The sequence below is a fragment of the Hordeum vulgare genome, chromosome 4H (genome assembly GCF_904849725.1).
Source record: "Hordeum vulgare subsp. vulgare chromosome 4H, MorexV3_pseudomolecules_assembly, whole genome shotgun sequence".
Taxonomy (NCBI): domain Eukaryota; kingdom Viridiplantae; phylum Streptophyta; class Magnoliopsida; order Poales; family Poaceae; genus Hordeum; species Hordeum vulgare.
In genome coordinates, this window is record NC_058521.1 from 466506805 (window position 1) to 466517731 (window position 10927).

The window sequence follows — 10927 nt, forward strand, 5'->3', positions numbered from 1 at the left end:
GTGACATCAATGGGTTCTAACTCAACAGGTGCAATCTCATCTTTGATTTCATCATATAGAGAACGGGGTATTGCACTAACACTAGCTCCCATATCACATAAACCATGGTAAAAGTGATCTCCTATCTTAACAGAAACAACGGGCAGGCAAACTACATGTCCGTGTTTGTCTTTCACGTGAGGTTTAGCAATTCTAGCGGAGTCCTCACAGAATTTGATAACATGCCCATCTATGTCTTCGGCTAAGAGATCTTTGATAATAGCAACACTAGGTTCAACTCTAATCTCCTCAGGGGGTGCAAGTGATCTAATGTAACCCCTACGTATCACAGTTGGAGCTTTAGAATAATCCTTTATCCTAGCAGGGTATGGTGGTTTCTCAGTGTAAGCACAAGGAACAACAGGATCACTAAAAGCAATGACTTTCTCCTCAACTAGATTGGTTTTGGCTATGTTGCTTTCTACAGGAGGATGATATTTAAACCACTTCTCTTTGGGAAGATCAACATGAGCAGCAAAAGATTCACATAGAGAAGCTACTATCTGAGAGTCATGTCCATACTTAGCGCTAAAATCTCTAGAAGTGTTTGTCTCAACAAAAGATTTAACGCAATCAAACTGGAAATTCATACCTGACTCCTTACTTTCCTCCAGCTCCCAATCTTCAGAGTTGTGTTTGATTCTCTCCAATAAATTCCACTTGTGATCAATATCCTTCTTCATAAAAGAACCGGCACAAGAAGTGTCAAGCATGGTACGATCTTCACGAGAAAGCCGAGCATAAAAGTTTTGAGTGATGATTTCTCTCGAGAGCTCATGATTGGGGCATGAATATAGCATTGATTTAAGCCTCCCCCAAGCTTGAGCTATGCTTTCCCTGTCACAAGGCCAAAAGTTATAAATAAAGTTCCGATCATGATGTAGTAAATGCATAGGATAGAACTTTTGATGAAATTCCAATTTCAACCGATTGTAGCCCCATGATCCAGTATCATCACATAGCCTATACCATGTAAATGCCTTATCCTTCAAAGATAAAGGAAATACTTTCTTCTTTACCTCATCCTCGGGCAAACCTGCAAGCTTAAATAAACCACAAACTTCATCTACCAAGATCAGATGCAAGTCTGGATGTGAAGATCCATCTCGTGCGAAAGGATTAGCCAGCAGTTTCTCAAGCATACCAGAAGGAATTTCATAAAAGATATTTTTAGTAGGTACCTCAGGCTGAGGAGCAACTCCTCGTGCTTCCGTTCTTGGTGGAGATACCCCGAACAAACTCCTCAAAGGAAAAGTTTCCATAGTGACAAGTGACAATAAATTTCAGCACAGTATATAAATGTTTCCTTACCAATTTCCACTTACCAAAGGCGCTTCACTCCCCGGCAATGGTGCCAGAAAAGAGTCTTGATGACTGATCGTGCAATCTCTGGCATTAGCTAGACGAATGCTTATGACAACAAACCTTCTCCTGCAACGGCACCAGAAGAATGTTGATAGCACTCCCCAGTAATGAAACTAGAAGAATGTTGTTGACGGCCCACCAGCGCATGGGTGCACAACAGTTTTCAAGGGTAGAGTATTCGACCCAATTTGTTGATCACGTAAAGGAGGTGAGAGAATACTCTCGAGTATTAGCAGCTGAATTTGTCAGATTCAACCACACCTGAAAGATTAGTATCTGCAAGCACAGTAGTAACAGCAAAGTAACGAGTAACGGCAGTGTAACGAGCAATAGCAGTGGCAAGGAACAACAGTAGTGACAGCAGTAGCAAGTAGCAACAGTAGCAAGCGACAGTAATAGCAACAGTAGCAGCAGAGCAAGACAAGTAACAGTTGTAGCAACAGTAGTAGAAGCAGCAGCAGAGCAAGACAAGTAACAGCAGTAGCAACAGTAGTAGCGGTAGGAGCAGAGCAAAACAAGTAACAACAGCAGTAGGACAAACTCGTAGGCAATGGGTCGGTGATTTGTTTGGATGATATTCATCATGCAACAGCTATAACATGAAGAGATATGTGGCTAGCTCCCGTTCGTCAATGTGATGTAGGCATGCATTCCGTGTGTCGTCATACGTGCTTAGGGAAAAGAACTTGCATGACATCTATTGTCCATCCCTCCCGTGGCAGCGGGGTCCAAAAGGAAACTACGGGATATTAAGGTTCTACTTTTAATAAAGAATCGGACCAATGCATTAGCGCTTGGTGAACACATGAACTCCTCAAACTATGGTCATCACCGGGAGTGGTTCCGGTTATTTTCACTCCGGGGTTGCCGGATCATAACACATAGTAGGTAACTACAACTTGCAAGATCGGATCTAAAACACAAATATATTGGTGACAACATAATAATTTCAGATCTGAAATCATGGCACTCGGGCCCTAGTGACAAGCATTAAGCATGGCAAAGTAGTAGCAACATCAATCTCAGAACATAGTGGATACTAGGGATCAATCCCCATCAAAACTAACTCGATTACATGATAGATCTCATCCTACTCATCACCGCCCAGCGAGCCTACGAATAGATTACTCACGAACAACGAAGAGCTTCATGGAATTGGAGAGGGAAGAAGGTTGATGATGACGATGGCGACGATTTCCCCTCTCCGGAGCCCAAGACGGACTCCAGATCTGCCCTCCAGATGAAGAACAGGTGGTGGCAACGCCTCCGTATCGAAAACGCGACGAATACTTCTCTTTTTATTTTTTTTGGGGACGAAAGGCAACTTATAGAGCTGGAGTTGGGGGCGGCAGGTGCCTTTGGGCCCCACAAGCCTGCCCACCGCCACCAGGGGGTGGTCTCGGAGCAGGGGCTTGTGGCCCACTGGCCCACCCCCTGAGGTGGAACTTGGCACATATATTTTTGATATTTTCCAAAACTACTCCCCGTAAATTTTCAGGACATTAGCAGAACTTTGATTTCTGCACAAAAATAACACCAAGGCAATTCTGCTGACAACAACGTCAGTCCAGGTTAGTTCCATTCAAATCATCCAAATTATAGTCCAAAACAAGGGCAAAAGAGTTTGGAAAAGTAGATACGTTGGAGACGTATCAACTCCCCCAAGCTTAAAACCTTGCTTGTCCTCAAGCAACTCAGTTGACAAACTGAGAGAGAAAGAAAAACTTTGACAAACTCTGTTTGATCTTGTTGTTGCAACTATGTCTAACTCATAACCAGAATTTGAGCAAGATCACAAATTAACCACATAAGCAAATGACACAAAGGTCTCACGGTAAACTAATATCAATGGCATAATCAGCTAACGAGCAAATAATAATGAGTTTCAAATACCAACACTTCAATCAAGACAAGTATGAAGCAATATGAATAGGTGTTATCTCGCTAGCTCTTTCTAAGACCACAAAACATAAATGCAGAGCACTTTCAAAGATCAAGGGCTGACTAAACATTGTAATTCATAGCAACGAAAATCCAGTCATAGTCATGCTCAATATCAATCAAAAGCAAAGCATAAAAATGACAGAGGTGCTCTCTAATTGGTGCTTATATAAGAGGAGGATGACTCGACAGGAAAATAAATAGACAGGCCCTTCGCAGAGGGAAGCATTGATTTGCAGAGGTGCCACGGCTCAAGCTTTGAAAACAGAGATAATAATTTTGGGTGGCATACTTTCATTGTCAACGCAATGACCAAGAGTTCTCAATATCTTCCATGCTACTCATGCTATAGGCGGTTCCCAAACACAAAAGTAAAGTTTTAACTCCCCCACCACCAATCAATCACACTCCTCGGCTAGCCGAATCCTCGGGTACCGTCCATACTAACATCAATCTGGGGGAGTCTTGTTTTACAGTTATGTTTTCGATTTAAGCGTGGAACTGGGCATCCCAAATACCGGCCCCTTTCTCATGAATGACTGTGAATAAACACATGTCGAGGATAACACTCCTAGCATGGAAGATACCAATAGCCTTCTGTCACCACATGAGCGGTTCGGGCATGCAAAACAGATTTATTTCTTAAAGGTTTAGAGAGTGGCACATGCAAATTTACTTGGAACGGCAGGTAGATACCGCAAATAGGTAGGTATGGTGGACTCTCATGGAAAAACTTTTGGGTTTATGGAAGTGGATGCACAAGCAATATTCCGCTTAGTACAATTGAAGGCTAGCAAAAGACTGGGAAGCGAGTAACTAGAGAGCGACAACAGTCATCAAGATGCAATGATTTTGACTAACATTGAATGCAAGCATGAATAGGATATAAATCACCATGAACACGAACGTCATAGGGGCTATGTTGATTTTGTTTCAACTACATGCATGAACATGCGCCAAGTCAAGCCACTTGAAACATTCAAAGGAGAATACCATCCTATCATACTACATCATAGTCATCTCAAAATCTATGTTGGCATTCAAGATAAACCATTATAAGCTCTCAGCTAAATAAGCTTGGCATCAGAAACTATGATCTCTAAGTTGTCATTGCAAACATGGTTCTGTCACAACAAAGCTAAATCTGGGTCGACAACTAGTCATATTTACAAAAACAAAATAGATAGAGTTCATACCATCTTTTCAGTCTCAGTCACTTCATCATATATCATCATTGTTGCCTTTCTTTTGCACGATCGAACGATGAAAACGATAATAAGCGCATTGGACTAAGCTGAATCTGCAGGCAAACACAAAGGAGAAGACAAAGTAATATGGCTCTTTGAAAGCTAAACAGGTAAGCATGTAAGAACCACTAAGCATTGTAACCAATATCTTCTACCTTGACACAAAGAAAAACAAAGCTATTTACACGGGAAAGCTCCCAACAAGCAAAAGTAGAAAGAAAAATCTTTTTGGGTTTTCTCAAAAGGACACAAAACAAGAAAACAAGAAAACAAAAAGAAACTAGCATGGATAATACAGTGGCAAAGTGTAAACACCGGCTAACAAAGTGAAAACATAAGCATGAATGTAAAGTCGGTGAGAACACGTGCTCCCCCAAGCTTAGGCTTTTGGCATAGCTTGCTCTACATCCATGGTGGGAAATAACCAGCTCCAGGATACTCTGGAGCAGACTGTGGATGCCACTACTGTGTGAGCTCCTCTGGCTCCCACTGATAAACTGGTGTCTGGTACTCGACTGGCGGCTCGGGCACGGGCGCATGTGGTTGGGCCAAGCCCCAATAAGCGTAGATGTCCGCGGGCATAATAGTGTACCTGCCTGCATGAAGATCAAACAAAGAAGGAGCAGGCAAAGTAATAGTCTCTCGAGTACCCTGACTAAACAACAGGTTATAAATCATCCGTCTACTAGCATCTCTATCCAAAAGTCATGGCGAACCATGCTATCATAATCTAGATATCTCTCAGGGAGAAGCATCTCTCCTTCCTATCCCAGTCTAATGGGTATCTCAAAGTGTCTGGCAAGACGGGTAGCGTAGATACCTCCATAGACGACACCTTTAGAACGGTTCAGGTTCAACCGTTGAGCGACTATAGCGCCCAAGCTATAAGTCTTATCGTTATAAAGGCCTTCGCACAAAACCGCAAGGTCTGGAGAACTAAGTGATCCAGCCTCCCTACGGCCAATCAAACATTTTCCCACAAATAGTGAGAAGTACCGAAGCACAAGAAAATGTATGCTAGCAATTCTAGCGCGAGACACTCCTCTCTCCTCTCCAACAGCAATAGAACCAATGAAATCCACCAAGTCCCGTGGACGAGGGTCACGGATATCCCCAACATAAGGTAATTTGCATACATTGCAAAAATCTTGCAGCGTCATGCACAGAGGGAATCCTTATATCATGAACTCAACCATGGGAGGATTCTTCCTCGGATAAAAGTTGAAGCTTTGAACGAAAATATTGGTGAGGAGGAGATATTGTGGGCACTTATCTTCAACGAACGCAGTAAGACCTGCGTTCTCCACCAAGTAATAAAAGTCTTCACAAAGTCCGGCGACGCGCAAAAATTCATCACTTGGCCACTCGCACGCTCGAACTTCTCTGACTCGAGGGACTACGTACTTGGGGTGATTCTTCTCATCCTCCTTGTGGTTACGGCTTGAAGAGCCTCTCAAGAACCTCCTCATCTTTTCCTTTTTCTAGCTCTGGAAAATTCTGAAATTTTTAGAGACTTCGAAAGAAAAGTGAATAAGGATTAACCCAACTTGTAGCAACTACTCCTACTAGTGCCTAGAGACCGTATCATGTGCTAAAACTACTTGGGACCAACTAAAATCAACATTTCTAGCTCAAGAACAGGGTCACCAAGGTAGCAAGAATACGCGAAGGATAAAGAACTAGAGCAAAAACTAATTGGACTAATGGAGGAGTCACTTACCAAGGAGTAATTTCCCCAAAACGGTTCGGAGAATAGTGCTTTGAGCAAGGATATCGAAAATCATAGCCAAATGAGCAAGAACACGGGTTTGAGCTGCGAAATATTTTTTTCTGGAGGTGGAAGAAGATGCTGGGAGCTGGAATGAGTGGAGGGGGTGCCTGTGGGCCCCACAAGCTTGCACCCCGCCACCAGGGGGGTAGGTGGCGGTGGCAGGGCTTGTGGCCCACTGGTCTAGTCCCCAGGCCAGCTCTCAGGCCCAGAAATTTTCAAAAATTCCAGAAAAAAACATACTAAATTTTCAGGACCATCGGAGAACTTTTATTTTTGAGGTATTTTTCTCCGGGACGCTAAAACAGAAAACATGAAAAACTAAACAAATTCTATCATTTTTCTTCTAAGAAAAAGAAAAATAAAGCTTAAAATAGAGGTATGTGATTCTCTGATTCATCCGTTTCATGGTCATCGAAAGAAATCTGTCAATGGGATTGATCAAGTCCTTATGAAAAAACCTTCTCGAATCGCAAAAGAGAACGGAGAATTTTCTGATAGCCACTAAGTCACCTCAATGGGGATATGTATCTCCCCAACAAGCAAATCATACTTCATCTTGACACGAGGAATAGGGCATTCAAAGCTCCCAATGAGAATCGATGAATTCTTTTCGATAGCATTGATGCAATGTACTGGATATCGTTTCTTCGGAAAGTGCACTGTGTGCTCATTACCGTTGACGTGGAAAGTGACATTGCCTTTGTTGCAATCTATAACAGCCCCTGCAGTGTTTAAAAAGGGTCTTCCGAGGATGATAGCCATGGCATCGTCCTCGGGAATATCCAAGATAACAAAGTCTGTTAAGATAGTGGTGTTAGCAACCACAACAGGCACATCCTCGCAAATGCCGATAGGGAAAGCAGTTGATCTGTCGGCCATTTGTAGAGAAATTTCAGTGTGTGTCAACTTATCCATTTCAAGTCTACGATAAAGAGAGAGTGGCATAACACTAACACCAGCTCCAAGGTCACATAAGGCAATTCTTACGTAGTTTCCTTTGATGGAGCAAGGTATAGTGGGCACTCCGGGATCACCAAGTTTCTTAGGACTTCCACCTTTAAAAGTGTAGTTGGCAAGCATGGTGGAGATCTCAAGATCTGGTATCTTCTGTTTATTAGTCACGATATCTTTCATGTACTTGGCATACGGAGACATCTTGAGCATATCACTTAATGGCATCTGCAGAAAGACGGGTCTTATCATCTCAACGAAGCGCTCAAAATCCTCATCATCCTTTTTCTTGGATGGCTTAGGAGGAAAGGGCATAGGACACTGAACCCATGGCTCTCTTTCTTTACCATGCTTCCTAGCAGTGAAGTCATTCTTGTCGTATTTCTTCGGTTGTGGGTTATCCTGATTAACCGTAGGTTCAATCTCCAGATCCCCATCATTGCTAGGTTGAGCATTATTATGAACATCACTGTCAATATTGTCACCAGGTACATGTTCATCACCAGATTGTGTTTCTGCATCAGATGCAGAGATATCATTAGGTTCTTTAGGTGTGACAGTATTTGGTGAACTGGCGTGCAGGTTTCTATCATCCTTCTTCTTCTCTTTAGGATGACTAGGTGTATCAGCATTGATTCCTTGAAAATCTTGATCAATTCTCTTAGGATGACCTTCAGGATACAAAGGTTCCTGAGTCATTTTGCCTCCTCTAGTAATGACTCTGACAGAGTTGTCATTTAATTCATTGAGCAAGTCATTCTGAGCTTTAAGTACTTGTTCTACCTGAGTAGTAATCATAGAGGCATGTTTACTCACGAGCTTCAGAGCATTGACATTTCTGTCTACACAAGCACTTAAATGGCAAAGCATACGAGTACTTTGTTCCAAATGTCTGCTAACATAATCATTGAAACTGTCCTGTTTGGCAACAAAGTTGTCAAATTCATCAAAGCATAGGCTAGCAGGTTTATCAAAAGGAATATCACTCTCATCAAACCTACACAGAGAATTCACTTCTACTACCTGTGTCGGGTTGTCGAGACCATGGATCTCTTTGATAGGCGGTAGATTTTTGACATCTTCAGCTCTAATGCCTTTCTCTTGCATAGATTTCTTGGCTTCTTGCATATCTTCGGGACTGAGGAATAGAATACCTCTTTTCTTAGGAGTTGGCTTAGGAGGCGGTTCGGGAATAGTCCAAGCATTATCGTTGATCAAGATGTGATAGAGTAGGGTCTCAGCTTGTTCTACAGTTCGTTCCCTAAAAACACAACCGGCACAACTATCTAGGTAGTCTCTAGAGGCATCGGTAAGTCCGTTATAGAGGATATCAAGTATCTCGTTCTTCTTAAGAGGGTGATCAGGCAAAGCATTATGTAGCTGAACGAGCCTCCCCCAAGCTTGTGGAAGACTCTCTTCTTGGAGTTGAGCAAAGTTGTATATTTCATGCAAGGCAGCTTGCTTCTTATGGGCAGGGAAATATTTCTCACAGAAGTAATAGACCATCTCCTCGGGACTACGCACACATCCAGGAGCAAGAGAGGTGAACCAGGCTTTAGCATCAGCCTTTAGAGAGAAAGGAAACAACTTAAGGATATAGTAGTGGCGGATCTTCTCCTCATTAGTGAAGAGGTTGGCTTTTCGGATAGTTTGGCAAGATGGGCTATGACCGTCTCAGACTCATAACCGTGAAAAGGATCAGATTCGACTAGAGAGATTATCTCAGGGTCAACAGAGAATTCATAATCCTTATCGGTGCCAAAGATAGGCGAAGTGGCAAACTTCGGGTCATTTTTCAGCCTAGCTTCCCGAGATTTTTCCTTCCACTTGAGCAGTAATTTCTCAGCGTCATAGGCATCCTTACACGCAAGAAAATCCTCAGCTATCTCTCCCTCCATAACGTAACCCTAAGGTATATCAGGCAATTCATATCTAGGAGAGCTAGATCTAGCAGGAGCAAAAGCAGGTTCTATCTCAATAGTATCGGCAGTATCAGAAGCATCACGAGCATTGGCAGCAACTCTAGCAATATGAGCATCAAGGAACACTCCTAGTGGAACATCAGGCAAAGTAGTATCTCTAGCAGTATCAAGCATAGCATCATCAGGAAAAATAGCATCTCTAGCATCATCAGGCACAGCAGTATCAAGCATAGCATCTCTAGTAGTATCAGGCATAGTATCAAGCATAGTATCATCAAGCATAGTATCAAGCATAGCATCTCTAGCAATAGCATCATAAGCATCATCAAGCACATGCGACATATCAAGATTTCTAGCATGAGGTGATGTCGCAAACTTACTCATAACTGAAGGTGAATCAAGTGCAGAGCTAGATGGCAATTCCTTACCTCCCCTCGTAGTTGAGGGCAAGACTTTGGTCTTCGGATCCTTCAGATTCTTCATAGTGATCAGCAGATATAAATCCCAAGTGACTCAGAGAATATAGCAATACCTCCCCGGCAACGGCGCCAGAAAAATGTCGATCGTGCAATCTCTGGCGTTAACTAGATGAATGTTTATGACAACAAACCTTCTCCTGCAACGGCACCAGAAGAATGCTGATAGCACTCCCTAGTAATGAAACTAGAAGAATGTTGTTGACGGCCCACCAACGCGTGGGTTCGCAGCAGTTTTCGAGGGTAGAGTATTCGACCCAATTTGTTGATCGCCTAAAGGAGGTGAGAGAATACTCTCGAGTATTAGCAGCTGAATTTGTCAGATTCAACCACACCTGAAAGATTAGTATCTGCAAGTACAGTAGTAACAGCAAAGTAACAAGTAACGACAGTGTAACGAGCAATAGCAGTGGCAAGGAACAGCAGTAGTGACAGCAGTAGCAAGTAGCAACAGTAGCAAGCGACAGTAATAGCAACAGTAGCAGGAGAGCAAGACAAGTAACAACAGTAGCAACAGTAGTAGCAGCAGCAGCAGAGCAAGACAAGTAACAGCAGTAGCAACAGTAGTAGCAGCAGCAGCAGAGCAAAACAAGTAACAACAGCAGTAGGACAAACTCGTAGGCAATGGTTCGGTGATTTGTTTGGATGATATTCATCATGCAACAGCTACAACACGGAGAGATATGTTGCTAGCTCCCTTTCGTCAATGTGATGTAGGCATGCATTCCGTGTGTTGTCATACGTGCTTAGGGAAAAGAACTTGCATGACATCTATTGTCCATCCCTCCCGTGGCAGCGGGGTCCAAAAGGAAACTACGGGATATTATGGTTCTCCTTTTAATAAAGAACCGGATCAACGCATTAGCACTTGGTGAACACATGAACTCCTCAAACAATGGTCATCACCGGGAGTGGTTCCGGTTATTGTCACTCCGGGGTTGCCGGATCATAACACATAGTAGGTAACTACAACTTGCAAGATCGGATCTAAAACACACATATATTGGTGACAAAATAATAATTTCAGATATGAAATCATGGCACTCGGGCCCTAGTGACAAGCATTAAGCATGGCAAAGTAGTAGCAACAGCAATCTCAGAACATAGTGGATACTAGGGATCAATCCCCATCAAAACTAACTCGATTACATGATAGATCTCATCCTACTCATCACCGCCAAGCGAGACTACGAATAGATTACTCACGAACGATGA